General features: G+C 43.3%; 1 long non-coding RNA gene across 1 annotated transcript in view; it reads right to left on the reverse strand.

The window, feature by feature from the left end:
- Window positions 1-7,092: 7,092 nt before the first annotated feature.
- Window positions 7,093-12,689, reverse strand: part of LOC129668996 (uncharacterized) — a 6,445-nt gene continuing 848 nt past the window's right edge. Inside the window, exons 2-3 of the long non-coding RNA XR_008718993.1 lie at window positions 9,392-9,445; window positions 7,093-8,821 (exon numbers count right to left, since the gene is read on the reverse strand). This is a non-coding gene — a long non-coding RNA (uncharacterized LOC129668996). The remainder of the gene's footprint in view (window positions 8,822-9,391; window positions 9,446-12,689) is intronic.

Genomic DNA, 12,689 nt, shown 5'->3' on the forward strand with positions numbered 1-12,689 from the left:
CTTCAAAGAGGTCAACAAAACCAGATACACTTACAGTGGCGAGTTTTGGAATTTTAGTTCCTGTAAAAGCACAGAACTATTATAACTATGTGTTTTCATTTTAAACCCAGGTGTGAGGTATGAGACCAGCTGGTTCACAGCAGCTGCCCATGGTTTGCCTCATGCAGGGGCGTGATTTTGCCAGCAGCAGACAGTTTCTGCAGCTGTGTGACCTTTGGAATTCTGGGGACTTTTCAGAGGGTACATAAATGCTAGGGCCCTGAGAGGCGGGGTGCTGGGAGCAATTGCATGCTGGATTGGCGGAAGCAGGCAAGCGAGCTTCTCGGAGGCAGCGCACTTGTTTTGGCATGGCTGAGGAATGAATGGGTGTATCCCTGGTGTAGGCAAGGCTCCAGGGGTTTTGCCTCAAGACTCCTTAGTGTTGCTCTACTGCCTTTCCAGGCGTGTTTCATATATCTGACATGGCAGAGACCTCACTGCTTATTGCTTCACTCCGTTGGGCAGACTTTCTGCAGATTATTTTGAAGATGTACCTTCATGACGTAGGAACGTTTAAACAAATTGATGATTTCACAGCTTAACCCCTGGTGATGATTTTAAAGAATTTCTGACTTGATTCAAGAAATTTTAAAACCCAGCTGCGGTATAGCAAGAACTGCTCGGAGCTCTGTGAGCCTCCCTATGTCAAGCACTTGCTTTGCACCAAGAAGAAATGCAAGATTGAAACAAAGTGATGATCAAGGCGATGCACTCGCTCTAGGGTTAGTCCAAGGGTAGGCCAGATGTACGCCATGATACGAACGATCCTAGGAACAGAAAAACAGCATAAATGGTTAGCCGTAAAGACAAGACGGCCTCATGTTTCTTAGAAAAACCCTGACATAAAAGACTTGCTCTGAACACATAATGCACATTTGAAATAAGAAGATAAAACTTCTGCTTTGAACTCATAATGAGCTTATAGATAAAACCACTGCTTTAAACTTATAATAAACAAAGTAGTTAGATATTAAAACCACTAGTCCTACTGTAACCCCCTTTTTATATAACAATTATATCTATTTTTGAATGATGTAATTTGTCCATATTAGACAGTATAAAAACCCAAGAAAGAATTAAACAGTTGTTGAGGCCACTCGCTTCATCGAAAAATGTGACTAACTGGCTCTATATACTGTATATATGTATGTATGTATATCTCTGTCTGTATGTTCATACGTGTGTGGATGAATGGTGTCTCTGGGAGCTCCCTCGTTTGTCTGTTGATTGTATGTGTACATGTGTGTGTTTGTAAATATCTGCCTGCTTTGTCTGCCAAAGGTGTGTGTTTCTAAGTTATTAAGTTTAGTAAGTGATCAGCAGTCCGGAGTGTTTCATGGGCCTTCTTACTTAGGACTCTTCCTTCCAGCAAGCAGCTGTTCACTGCTGAGCCATTAAGTTGAAAGGAACTAAGGTTTTTCTTTTTACAAGCCCTTGAATTTACAGCAAGAAGCTGTCAGGGCTGTGGCTGTTTGCATTCTGGGTGACAGGAGCCACCTGGCTTGACTGATTAAGACCCTCTGCTGTCTTTTCCTTTAGAGGCTCTCGTGGCTGTCGGCCCCTGTGAGTTAAAATGTATATAGAGTTAAACTGTACATATAGAATTAAACTGTATATATAGAGAACTCCAAATAGCAAGGCATCCAGCCTGGGAGTTTAAGAGTTAAAGTATGTGTAGAGAGAAACAGCAGCCACCAGCTAATCACCTCTGACACTTTGGTTCACCCTGTGTGCTGGAGCTGGTCTCTAGCAGTGGGCTGAGTTGCTGATTGTTGTTTGGTTGCTGTTGGTTGTTGTTAGTTACAGTTTGTAGTACACAAAAAAGAAGAAATTAGATAAACCGATGATAGGATCAAACTTGCCCAAGGAACTCAATGCCCCTAATCAGCAAGAAGTAATCTAAGGCAGGGCATGGTTGCACAGACCTATAGTCCCAGCACCTGGAGAGGCAGAGGCAGGTGGATCACTGTGCATTTAAGGCCAGCCTGGTCTACAAAGGGAGTCCAGGACGGCCAAGGATGCAGAGAGAAAGCTGTCTAAAAAAGACGTCTAAGGGATAATATCACCCTCTTTCATTTCCTTCTTTTTTTCCTTTCCTATCTAATGTTAGGGAGTTGAAAGGGTGGAGAAGGGTAAAAGAAAGAACCCACAAAGTAGCAAACACACTGCACCTGATAAAAGAGAGAGTGGAGACAGGAGAACGAATTGGCACAGGAGACGACTTTCTGAACGGAACGCTGATAGAACAGGCACTAAGATCAACAGACGGGGCGTCATGAAACTGAACATCATTTGTAAGGCAAAAGGCACTGTCATTCAGGCAAAGTGTCAGCCTAAAGAACGGAAAACATTACAACTACGCATCATATAGAGGGCTAATATCCAAAATATACAAAGAACTCAAAAAACTAGATCTCAAGAAGACAACCCAATTTGAAAATGGGGTACAGAAAATTCTCAATAGAGGAACCTCAAATGGCTGTGAGACACTTAAAGAAATGTTCAACATCCTAGCCATCAGGGAAATGCAAATCAAAACTACTTTGAGATTTCATCTTCTACCTGTCAGAATGGCTAAGATCTGTAAAAAAGTGACAGAGTAAGAAACTGGGGTTGGGGAGAGGGGTCACATAGGTCTCATTAGTTAAGGGTGGGGGCTGGAACAGGAGGATCTCGTGGGGAGGTGGAGTGAGGGGGTGAGGGAGGAAACACATGGAGAGGGAGCTAAAATTAAGGGCGATTTTGAGGGATAGAATAGAAATCTAATAAGGAAGCTTCTTAAAATATATGCATATATGAAGGGGATCTAAATGAAATTACCAAACAAAAAAAAATGGGGGAGACAGAGTCCCAACTTGACATTTCTCATCACCAAATGAAGCTTTGAGTACAGGGATTGGGTCAAATCCAATTGAATTGTTAGCCAAGAAGGTCCCATGGGAATCCCGAGCGACACAGACCGTTGCCAAGACTGCACATCTTAAGCTTTATTGTGCACACTGGACCGAGTCAATCATTACCAGGAAAACTTCACCAAATTATGCTGTGCTTAAAAATGCCTAAAATAAACTTTGGTGTCAGAGTTTGAACCAACGCTGGCTCCATAGTTTTGCTAAGCCCACTGCCTACCGCCTCCCACAGACTGCCGGCCGTGGTGGTCTCAGACTGCCACAATTATATTTTTTATCAATATCCCATAGAAGCCTGTTTTTTTTCTAATGATAGACAGAAAGTGAGTGGATCCAGACAGGAGGAGAGGTAAGGAGGAGGTGTAAGGAGTAGAGGGATACCCTTATCAGGCTATATTATGTGAGACAGAAGAAACACTATTTTCTTTTTTTAATTTTTATTTTATTAATTAGTCTATTCACTTTGTATCCCAGCTGTAGCCCCATCCCCCACCCCCTCCCAATCTCACCCTACCCTCCCTCTTCTTCTCCTATGCCCCTCCCCCAGTCCACTGATAGGGGAGTCCTCCTCCCCTTTCATCTGACCCTAGTCCATCAGGTCTCATCAGGACTGGCTGCATTGTCTTCCTCTGTGGCCTGGTAAGGCTGCTTCCACCTCTGGGTGGAGGTGATCAAAGAGCCAGCCCATGAGTTCATGTCAGAGATGGTCCCTGTTCCTATTACTGGGGAACCCTCTTGGACACTGAGCTGCCATGGGCTACTTCTGTGCATGGGTTCTATGTTATCTCCATGAATGGACCTTGGTTGGAGTATCAGTCTCAGGAAAGACCCTTGGGCCCAGATTTTTTGGTTCTGTTGCTCTCCTGTGGAGCTCCTGTTCCCTCCAGGTCTTTCTATCTCCCCCTTCTTTCATAAGATTCCCTGAACTCTGCCCAAAGTTTGGCTATGAATCTCAGCATATGTTTTGATACCCTGCTGGGTAGACTCTTTCAGAGGCCTCTGTGATAGGCTCCTGTCCTGTTTCCTGTTTTCTCCTTCCGATGTTCGTCTTGTTTGCCTTTCTGAATGAAGATTGAGCATCTTACCCAGTGTCCTCCTTCTTGATTAGTTTTCTTAGGTGTACAGATTTTAGTATGATTATCCTATATTATATGTCTAATATCCACTTATAAGTGAGCATATACCATGTGTGTCTTTCTGTTTCTAGGATACCTCACTCAGGATGATCTTTTCTAGATCCCACCATTTGCCTGCAAATTTTATGATTTCTTTACACCCATCAGAATGGCTAAGACCAAAAACTCAAGTGACAACACATGCTGGAGAAGATGTGGAGAAAGAGGAACCCTCCTCCACTGCTGGTGGGAATATAAGCTTGTACAACCACTTTGGAAATCAATCTGGCCCTTTCTTAGACAATTAGGAATAGTGCTACCTCAAGATCCAGCTATACCACTACTAGGCATATATCCAAAAGATGCTCAACTACACAACAAAGACATTTGCTTAACTGTGTTCGTAGCAGCTTTATTTGTAACAGCCAGAAGCAGGAAACAGCCCAGACGTCCCTCATTTGAGGAATGGATACAAAAATTGAGGTATATTTACACAATGGAATACTACTCAGCAATTAAAAACAAAGAAACACTATTTTCAATAGAGAAAAAATTAGAAATGAATGCAAGTTTACTTGCTTGTGCCCAACGTCTCCACAGTTAAAGACTCATCACCCACCACTCCAATCCAACATAGCTAATCCCTGGTTGAGACTCTCTTGCCAAGGGATTCCTGGTTGTGTCAAGTTGACAATTAAAGCTGACCATCACAAAACTGTCTGTGGGGAGATTTTTGCAGTAAGAAGCCAACATGGAGCTTCCCACGTGGGCCAGAGTGTGAGCACTTCCTCCAGTGGACAGTCTATCGTGACAGGTGGCTGTGGTTGCTACAAAACACAGTTAATGACAAGGAGCGTGGGAATCAAGGAGGTGATTGGCCAAACAAATGTCTGTGGTTGGTCCGAGTTCTCCTAGCTCTTGGGCTATGTGAGCAGACTGCCTGGGCACGCTCAGCAAGGGCGCTGGAAGACACTATCTTGTAATCTGCTGTAGAAAGAAAAAGGAGCTATTAACATTTGCTATTAATGGCCTATAATTATTATGGCACTTATAATTAACCCACTATCAAAATCACTAAAAAAAAAACACAGACAACTGATAAATTTTTAATATGCTTTATTACACCTGGGGCTGGGCGATATTAACCCCCTAAACTACCTCGTTATCTCCCAGTCCCACACCCCATGCCATTTGCTCTAATCATTCCTGTCTAAGCTACTTCCCATCCAAAATAATATAAATAGTTAAGCATGATTTCCATCTGGGCTGCTTCTCTCCTCCCAGCCATGTGCTTCTCTCCACACCAGCCCTGGCTGGTCTCACTTCCTTCTTTCCCCTCCTGGTACCTGTCTCTCCCCCCTGATCCTCCTGCCCTCCAAGCCCACGAGCTTCGGGTCCTCCTACTCACTTCTGCCCTGTCAAGGTGTAGGCACGTTATCGGTCAAACAGGAATTATCTGGAGGCAAAATTACACAGCTGCATTGGGGTTTGTGAGTGTCTGCTCGTAAGCGACAGCAAGCAGGCCTCGGGGAGCAAAATAACTATCAAATACAAAGCAGCAGACTGTGTCGCTACAGTAATCGCTTCTCTGGCTTCACACCATCAAGTCCAGTGAAGATTTCTCGTCCGTGCTTACGGATCCACAGAGACGACAGCCCTTTAAAGACAAGGGGCTTGACTCTTGGATCAGGCCACACACCCTTCCCTGAGATGTCACAGCGGGACACCTGTGTACTGCAGCATGGCAGCCAGAGGTCTCGGGTACCAAGAGCACGCTCGTGGGCAGCCCAGCGTGTGCTCCCGGCTCAGGCTTGCACGGCAGCCCCACTTGTGACCTACACCTGCTTCCGGAGCCTCAGGCCCAGCTTTCCCAGCGCAAAGCACTGATAACACCCATTTGCCGACTTGACAGCTATAGGGTCAGCTGCTCTGGTAAGCCTCAGACCACCCACAACCAGCGCCTACAGGTTTCAACGAAGCACAGCTTCCTGACTGGGCGCTGGTATCTCATCCCTGGGAGAGAGGATTCCCGGTCCTGAGTGAGCACTGAGAACCAAGCTCATGTCCTGCAAGATCAGCAAGTCGCTGAGTCAAGTTGGAGGCTTCTTTTTTGATTGCCACCCACTTCATATAGAGCTTTAATTCCACAAGGGGTCATACATCGAAACCAACACACACATGTAGTATTTCAGTGAATAACAGAATAACTGCCAGGTATAGCCTGAGAGGTGCCAGGAGAACATTTTTAAAGGTAGATTTTGCAGTTATCTTTGTTATTTAATATTGAAAGATTTCTTTCTTTCTTTTAGGCAGATGAGTGTTTTGCCTGATGTGTGTCCGTCTGTGTGCCACGTATGTGCCTGTTGTCCAGAGATGTCAGGAGAGGACGTCCTATCCCCTGGAACTGGAGCTGCAGATGGTTGTGATCAGCTCTGTGGGTGCTGTGAATAGAACTCTAGTTGTCTAAGGAGCAGCCAGGACTCCGAACTGCTTAGCCGTCTCTAAGACAATAACGACTCAGTAGAAATATCACTCAGGTGAATATTAAAAACCAGCAAGTATGAGCATAGAGCACTGCTCATCCCCTCACTGATTCACCACTGACCATGAAATGCAGCAGTGTTAGTCAATGGCCTCCATTGAGAGGGTCAACAGAGGTAGTTGGTTTGCACTGTCTGGTGGCCGCTTTCTTTCCTTCATAGTCTGTTGAACACACTTCTTTATTATTTTTATTAATTATCCCAGTTTTTCACATGTGAATACCGGTCTCCTGTATGTGTATGGCTGTGTACCCGTCTGCTGTACCACCAGTGGCCAGAAGAGGGCGCTAGATTCCGTGCAGCTGGAGTTACGGATGGTTGTGAAGCATCTTATGGGTGCTGCAAATCAAACCTGTTTTCTGCAAGATCAATAAATGCTCTTTTTTTTTTAAAAAAAATAATTTATTGGTTATAATTTATTCATCTTACTTCCTGATTGTAGGTCCCACCCTCTCCTTCCTTCCTATCCCCTTCCCCCATCCCTCAGAAAGGGGGAGTCCTTCTCCCCTACCAGCTGACCCCAGTCTATCAAGTCTCATTCGGACTTCGTGCATCCTCTTCCTCTGTGGCCTGGCAAGCTCCCCACTCCCACCAGGGGCAAGTGATCAAAGAGGAGGCAATAGAGTCCATGTAAGAGACAGCCCCTGCTCCCCTTCAGCAGGGCAAATAGACACCTGAAGCGGCTGAAGAGAGGGAACAGGATGGGAGCCTACTATCGATGTCCTCTGAAAGACTCCACCCAGCAGGGGTTGGAAGGAGATGGTACGATTCATGGCCAAACTTTGGACAGAACACAGAGAGTTGTGGGAAAGAGTGGGGGTACAGAAGACCAACACACAAGGAGACCAACAGAGCCAACAAATCTGGGCCCAGGGGGACCTACAGAGACTGATGCAACCACCAAGGACCATGCATGGAGAGGACCTAGACCCCCTGCTCAGAGGTAGCCCATAGGCAGCTCAGTGTCCCCTGCTGAATGAGACTTAAGCATCCTCCCTAGGGTGCTCCTTGTTATTTAGCTTTTTAAGGTCTGTAGATTGCAGTATGGCCATCTTGTATTATATGGCTAATATCCACTTATAAATGAGTATATATCATGCGTGTCTTTCTGGTTCTGTGATACCTCACTCAGGATAATCTTTTCTACTTCATACATTTGCCTGCAAATTTCATGATTTCCTTGTTTTTAATACCTGAGTAGTATTCCATTGTATAAATGTACCACAGTGTCTGTATCCATTCTTTAGTTCAGGGACATCTAGGTTGTTTCCAGATTCTGGCATAATGAATAAAGCTGCCACGAACACAGTTAAGCAAATGACCTTGTTGTATGTGGAACATATTTTGGGTATATGTCCAGAAGTAGTATGGCTGGTTCTTGAGGAAGCACTATTCCCAATTGTCTGAAAAAAGGCCAGATTCATTTCCAAAGTGTTTGTACAAATTTGCACTCCTACCAGCAATGGAGGAGTGTTCCCCTTTCTCCACATCCGCTCCAGCATGTGCTGTCACTTGAGTTTTTGACCTCAGCTGTTCTGATGGGTGTAAGATGGAATCTCAGAGTTGTTTTTTGATTTGCATTTCACTGATGACAAGGACATTGAACAGTTTTTTAAATGTTCTTCTGCTGCTCAATATTCATCTGTTGAGAATTCTCTGTTTAGTTCTGTACCCCATTTTTAATTGGATTATTTGGTTTGATAAAGTTTAGTTTCTTGAGTATATATATATATATATTTCATATATTAGCCCTCTGTCAGATGTAGGGTTGGTGAAGATCCTAATCTGTAGGCTGTTCTAATGACAGTGTCCTTTGCTTTACGGAAGCTTTTCAGTTTTAAGAGGTCCCATTTATTAATTGTAGATCTTAGAGCCTGAGCTGTTGGTGTTCTGTTCAGGAAGTTGTCTCCCATGCCAATGAGTTCAAGATTCTTCCCCCCCTTTTTCTTCTAGTAGATTTAGTGTGTCTGGTTTTCTGAAACAAATGTTCTTAACTGCTCAGCCATTCTCCAGCCCATGAACACAATTCTTACCTGTTTGTAAGCCAATACACAGTGCTATTGACTAAGAACCAGTTACACAGATAACCACTTCTCTATGGTTATTTAGTGACATTGTAGGACTTGTCGTGGTTGACTTGACTTGACTGTGAAATGTCACTTGTAGGCTCAAGAGTTTGAAGGATGGGTAGCTAGGAGTTGGCTTTGTTATGAAGAACCTTTAGAAAGTAAAGAAGACATGGGTTATTAGGGGCAGAACTTAAGGTTTTATTGCCAGGCCCCACTTCCAGTCTCTGCTGCCTGACTGCCAAAAGATTGTGCCTAGCTCCTTCACATGCCAGGCACTGTGTATTCCTCATCCTTGCCAGGACACACCCCCTAAAACTAAAAGCCACGTAAACCCTCCCTTAACTCATTTCTCTTCAGGTGTTTCCCCTCAGCATCAAGAAATGCCATCCATACAGGGTACCCAGTGATAGCGTATATCTCACAATTGTCAGTCAAAGGGGAAAACGCCATGAGAATTAGGTGATTCTGGAGTGGCTCTGTGGGAAAATGCTCTAGCATCACAAAGAAAGGACATACAGTCATCGTTCTGTGCATTTCTAAGTTTGAGAGGGTTTTTTTTTTCTTATTTGTTTTTATTTTTTCTTGATCCTATTAACTTTGATTGGTTTTAAATTATGACAACCTGGGGGCTGAAAGATGGCTCCGTTAAGAGTGCTTGCTGCTCTTCCCGAGGACCTGAGTTCAGTACCCGATACCCACACAAAGCAGCTCATAACTACCTGTAACTTTAGATCCAGGGGGTTCTGCTACCTCTTCTGGTCTTCCACGAGCACCTGTACACACAGAGAGACACAGAGAAATTTATTTTTTTATTTTATTTTTGAGTAGGAGTCAACTCTCCATATGTAGTTCTGGTTGTCCTGGAACTCACCTGTAGAGCAGGCTGGCCTTGAACTCACAGAGAGCCATCTGCCTCTGCCTCTCAAGTGCTGGGATTAAAGGCCTGTGCTACTATGCCCATCCTAATAATTTTTAAAAGATTCTGGGCGGTGGTGGCTCATGCCTTAAACCCAGCCTTTGGGAGGCAGAGGAAGGCAGATCCCTGTGAGTCAATAGAGGGAGTTTGAGGACAGCCAGGGCTACATGGAGAATGTTTCAGAAAAAAACAAACAATAAATAATAATTAATAATAATATTTTAAAAGAAAATTCTGACATGTCAACTGTAAAAACATCTTCAAGAAGAACAGAGAATTTTAATATGAACTTGGTGTTAAATTGTTATGAAATTATTGAGTGATTGTACGAATAATTCTGTATGGCTTGATCATGGTATCTTGCTATGCAAACTAAATCCTTATTAGAAAAGTGTATGAACGCATTTGTAGATGATGTGAAATATGTTTAGCGTTCTTTTTTAGATATTCAGGGTTTTGTTGTTGTTGTTGTTTTGGTTTTTTAGAATACCAGGATGGAGAAGCAAACAGCAAAATGTACTGGTAAACGGTGCAACGGCTGAAGCCAAGTGGTTTCACAGTATTTATTTTTGTGTAGGTTTAAGTTTTTCTACAATAACTTAAAATATTTTAAAATCCATGGTAATTTTTAAAATGGTATGATATTTTTTATTTAACATTCTGGGGCAATTGTACCATCACTATGCAATTTTTACGCTAAATTGTCTTTGTATATTATACAATCCATTTTTACAGACTGTTGAACTAGAAGGACATGTCATGTAAAACTCACCACATTTGGAATACAAAGTATTTAAAAGGACAAACCAAGTCACATAAGAGATTGGCTCAGCGTCTTTCCGTTTCAATCCCAGCACTTAATGTCGCTTGAATGCAAAATGTCCTTTTTCCTTTTAAAGGGGACAGTTAAACCTGCCATTTTACTACTGCCAGTTCTTAGCATGAAAACCACCAGTTCATAGGAGCTGAAAAGTCGTTTGTTAATTTAAAGCCCTGCTGGAAAATGGAAATAGAGATTGAATAGTCAAGTCAGCTCATGGAGCGCTCCGCTTTTCTTCTGGCGACACCTGTTCACTCTTTCAGCCTCCCTCACACCATTGGGACAGATTCTCTGCATCTTTCCCACAGGAGGCTTATAGGTTTGAGCTTGGTTGTTTGGGGGCCTCTTCTAAGCACCCCAACATTCTTGGAGCTAGTTGTGTTTTCATCTGTTTGTTTTTAAGTTTTAGACAGGGTTCCACATATTCCAGGTTCACCAAGGATGACCCTGAAGCTGCGGCCTTCCTCCCTCTTGTCATGTGCTGGAGTATCCCACCATGCCTGCTCTCTGCAGTGCTGGAGACTTAACGTAGGCCTTTGTTCATGCACTCTGCCCAATGAACTGCATCTTCAGCCCAAAACTTTGAGTCTTAAAAAGGTTCATGGCTGAGTCTACCGAAACAGAAGACATACTAATAAGAGGAAAACATGAAACTACATTGTACGCCACACTGGGACTTTCAGAAACGAAGACAAAGATAACAGATGTGGCGACACATGCCTGAAATCCCAGCACTCAAGTACAGTAGTTAGAGGCCAGCCTGGGCTACATAGTGAGTTCAAGGCCACACTGAGCATGTCTCAAACAAACAACAAAAACAGACAACCAGAAGTCAGAGGAGACCTGTAAGTTTTCTTGTTTTCCCTTTGTCCTGAGTCTGTGTTTCACCGCACAAGGCAGGCTTGCCTGAGTATACCCTCGCCTCCGCCTCGGCCTGCTAGGGTAGCAGGTCTGTTCTCAAGTCATGCGATCTAACTGGAGGAGGGGTGTGATATGCTGCCCCCATGTGCTGGTGAGGAAACAATATTCATTTTGTTCCGTATAGTTAGTTTAAGCTTGTTGAGGGAAAGGGGATGTAAACAATATAAAAATCAGACATGTCTATTATTGAGTATTTTTTCTTTCTCTGCTTGTACAGATTGTTGTTTGTCTACTTCCTAAGGGTCTTGGTCTGTTCACAGAAGCAGTGGGATGGCTTCCTCAAGTCACCCTGGAGAATTCATCAGGGTGGGAGCCTTCTACCTCCCATGTACCACTGGTGAGGGGTGTACCACGGGTGCACCGAGGCCTGTTTAGCTTCTCCTTGGTATGACTGTGTGACATTCTTCCCCTCTAGTATAGATAGGACAGTGGATACTCTTGCTTCTTGGGACCCTAGGATTTACATACCCTCTGAAAAGTTCCCCGAATTCCACACCTCACACACTTGCAGAAACTAGCTACAGCTGGCAAAACCACGCTTCTCTAGAGCACCAGGCAAATCACAGTCCAAAGCAGCCCCAGCCCCACACCTGGGATTAAAACGGAAACATTCCTCTCTCTGTGTTTTCTAAAGAAACCCAAACTCCAAAATTGTCACTACACATGTGTCTGCTTACAACAGTCTTTAATTCCAGTTGCTGGGAATCTGATGTCCTCTCTGGCATCCATTGGCCCTGGGCATGCTAACACACACACACACACACACACACACACGAAACTGATATACAAAAAAGTAAAAACCTTTTTAAACTTTAGATGTAGTTATTTCTGTTTGTTTAGTTTTGTTGTTGTTGTTTTGAGACAAGGTTTGCCTTGTGCAATCCTAGCTATCCTGAGACCCAATCTGTAGACCAGGCTGGTCTGGAACTCAGAGATCCACTTGCCCCTGCCTCCTGAGGGTTGGGATTAGAGGTGTATGCCACCATAGCTGGCTGGCTTGCTTGCTTGCTCATCATTCATTCATTTATTTATCTATTTATCTATCTATCTATCTATGTATGTATGTATCTATCTATCTATCTATCTATCTATCTATCTATGTATCTATCACCTATCTATCTATCTATCTATCTATGTATCTATCATCTATCTATCTATGTATCTATGTATCTATCTATCTATCTATGTATCTATCTATGTATCTATCACCTATCTATCTATGTATCTATGTATCTATCTATCTATGTATCTATCTATCTATGTATCTATCTATCATCTATCTATGTATCTATCTATCTATCTATGTATCTATCTATCTATGTATCTATCTATCTATCTATCTATCTATGTATCTATCTAT

Source organism: Psammomys obesus, unplaced genomic scaffold (assembly GCF_907164565.1).
Source record: "Psammomys obesus unplaced genomic scaffold, mPsaObe1.curated_primary_1811, whole genome shotgun sequence".
Classification (NCBI taxonomy): domain Eukaryota; kingdom Metazoa; phylum Chordata; class Mammalia; order Rodentia; family Muridae; genus Psammomys; species Psammomys obesus.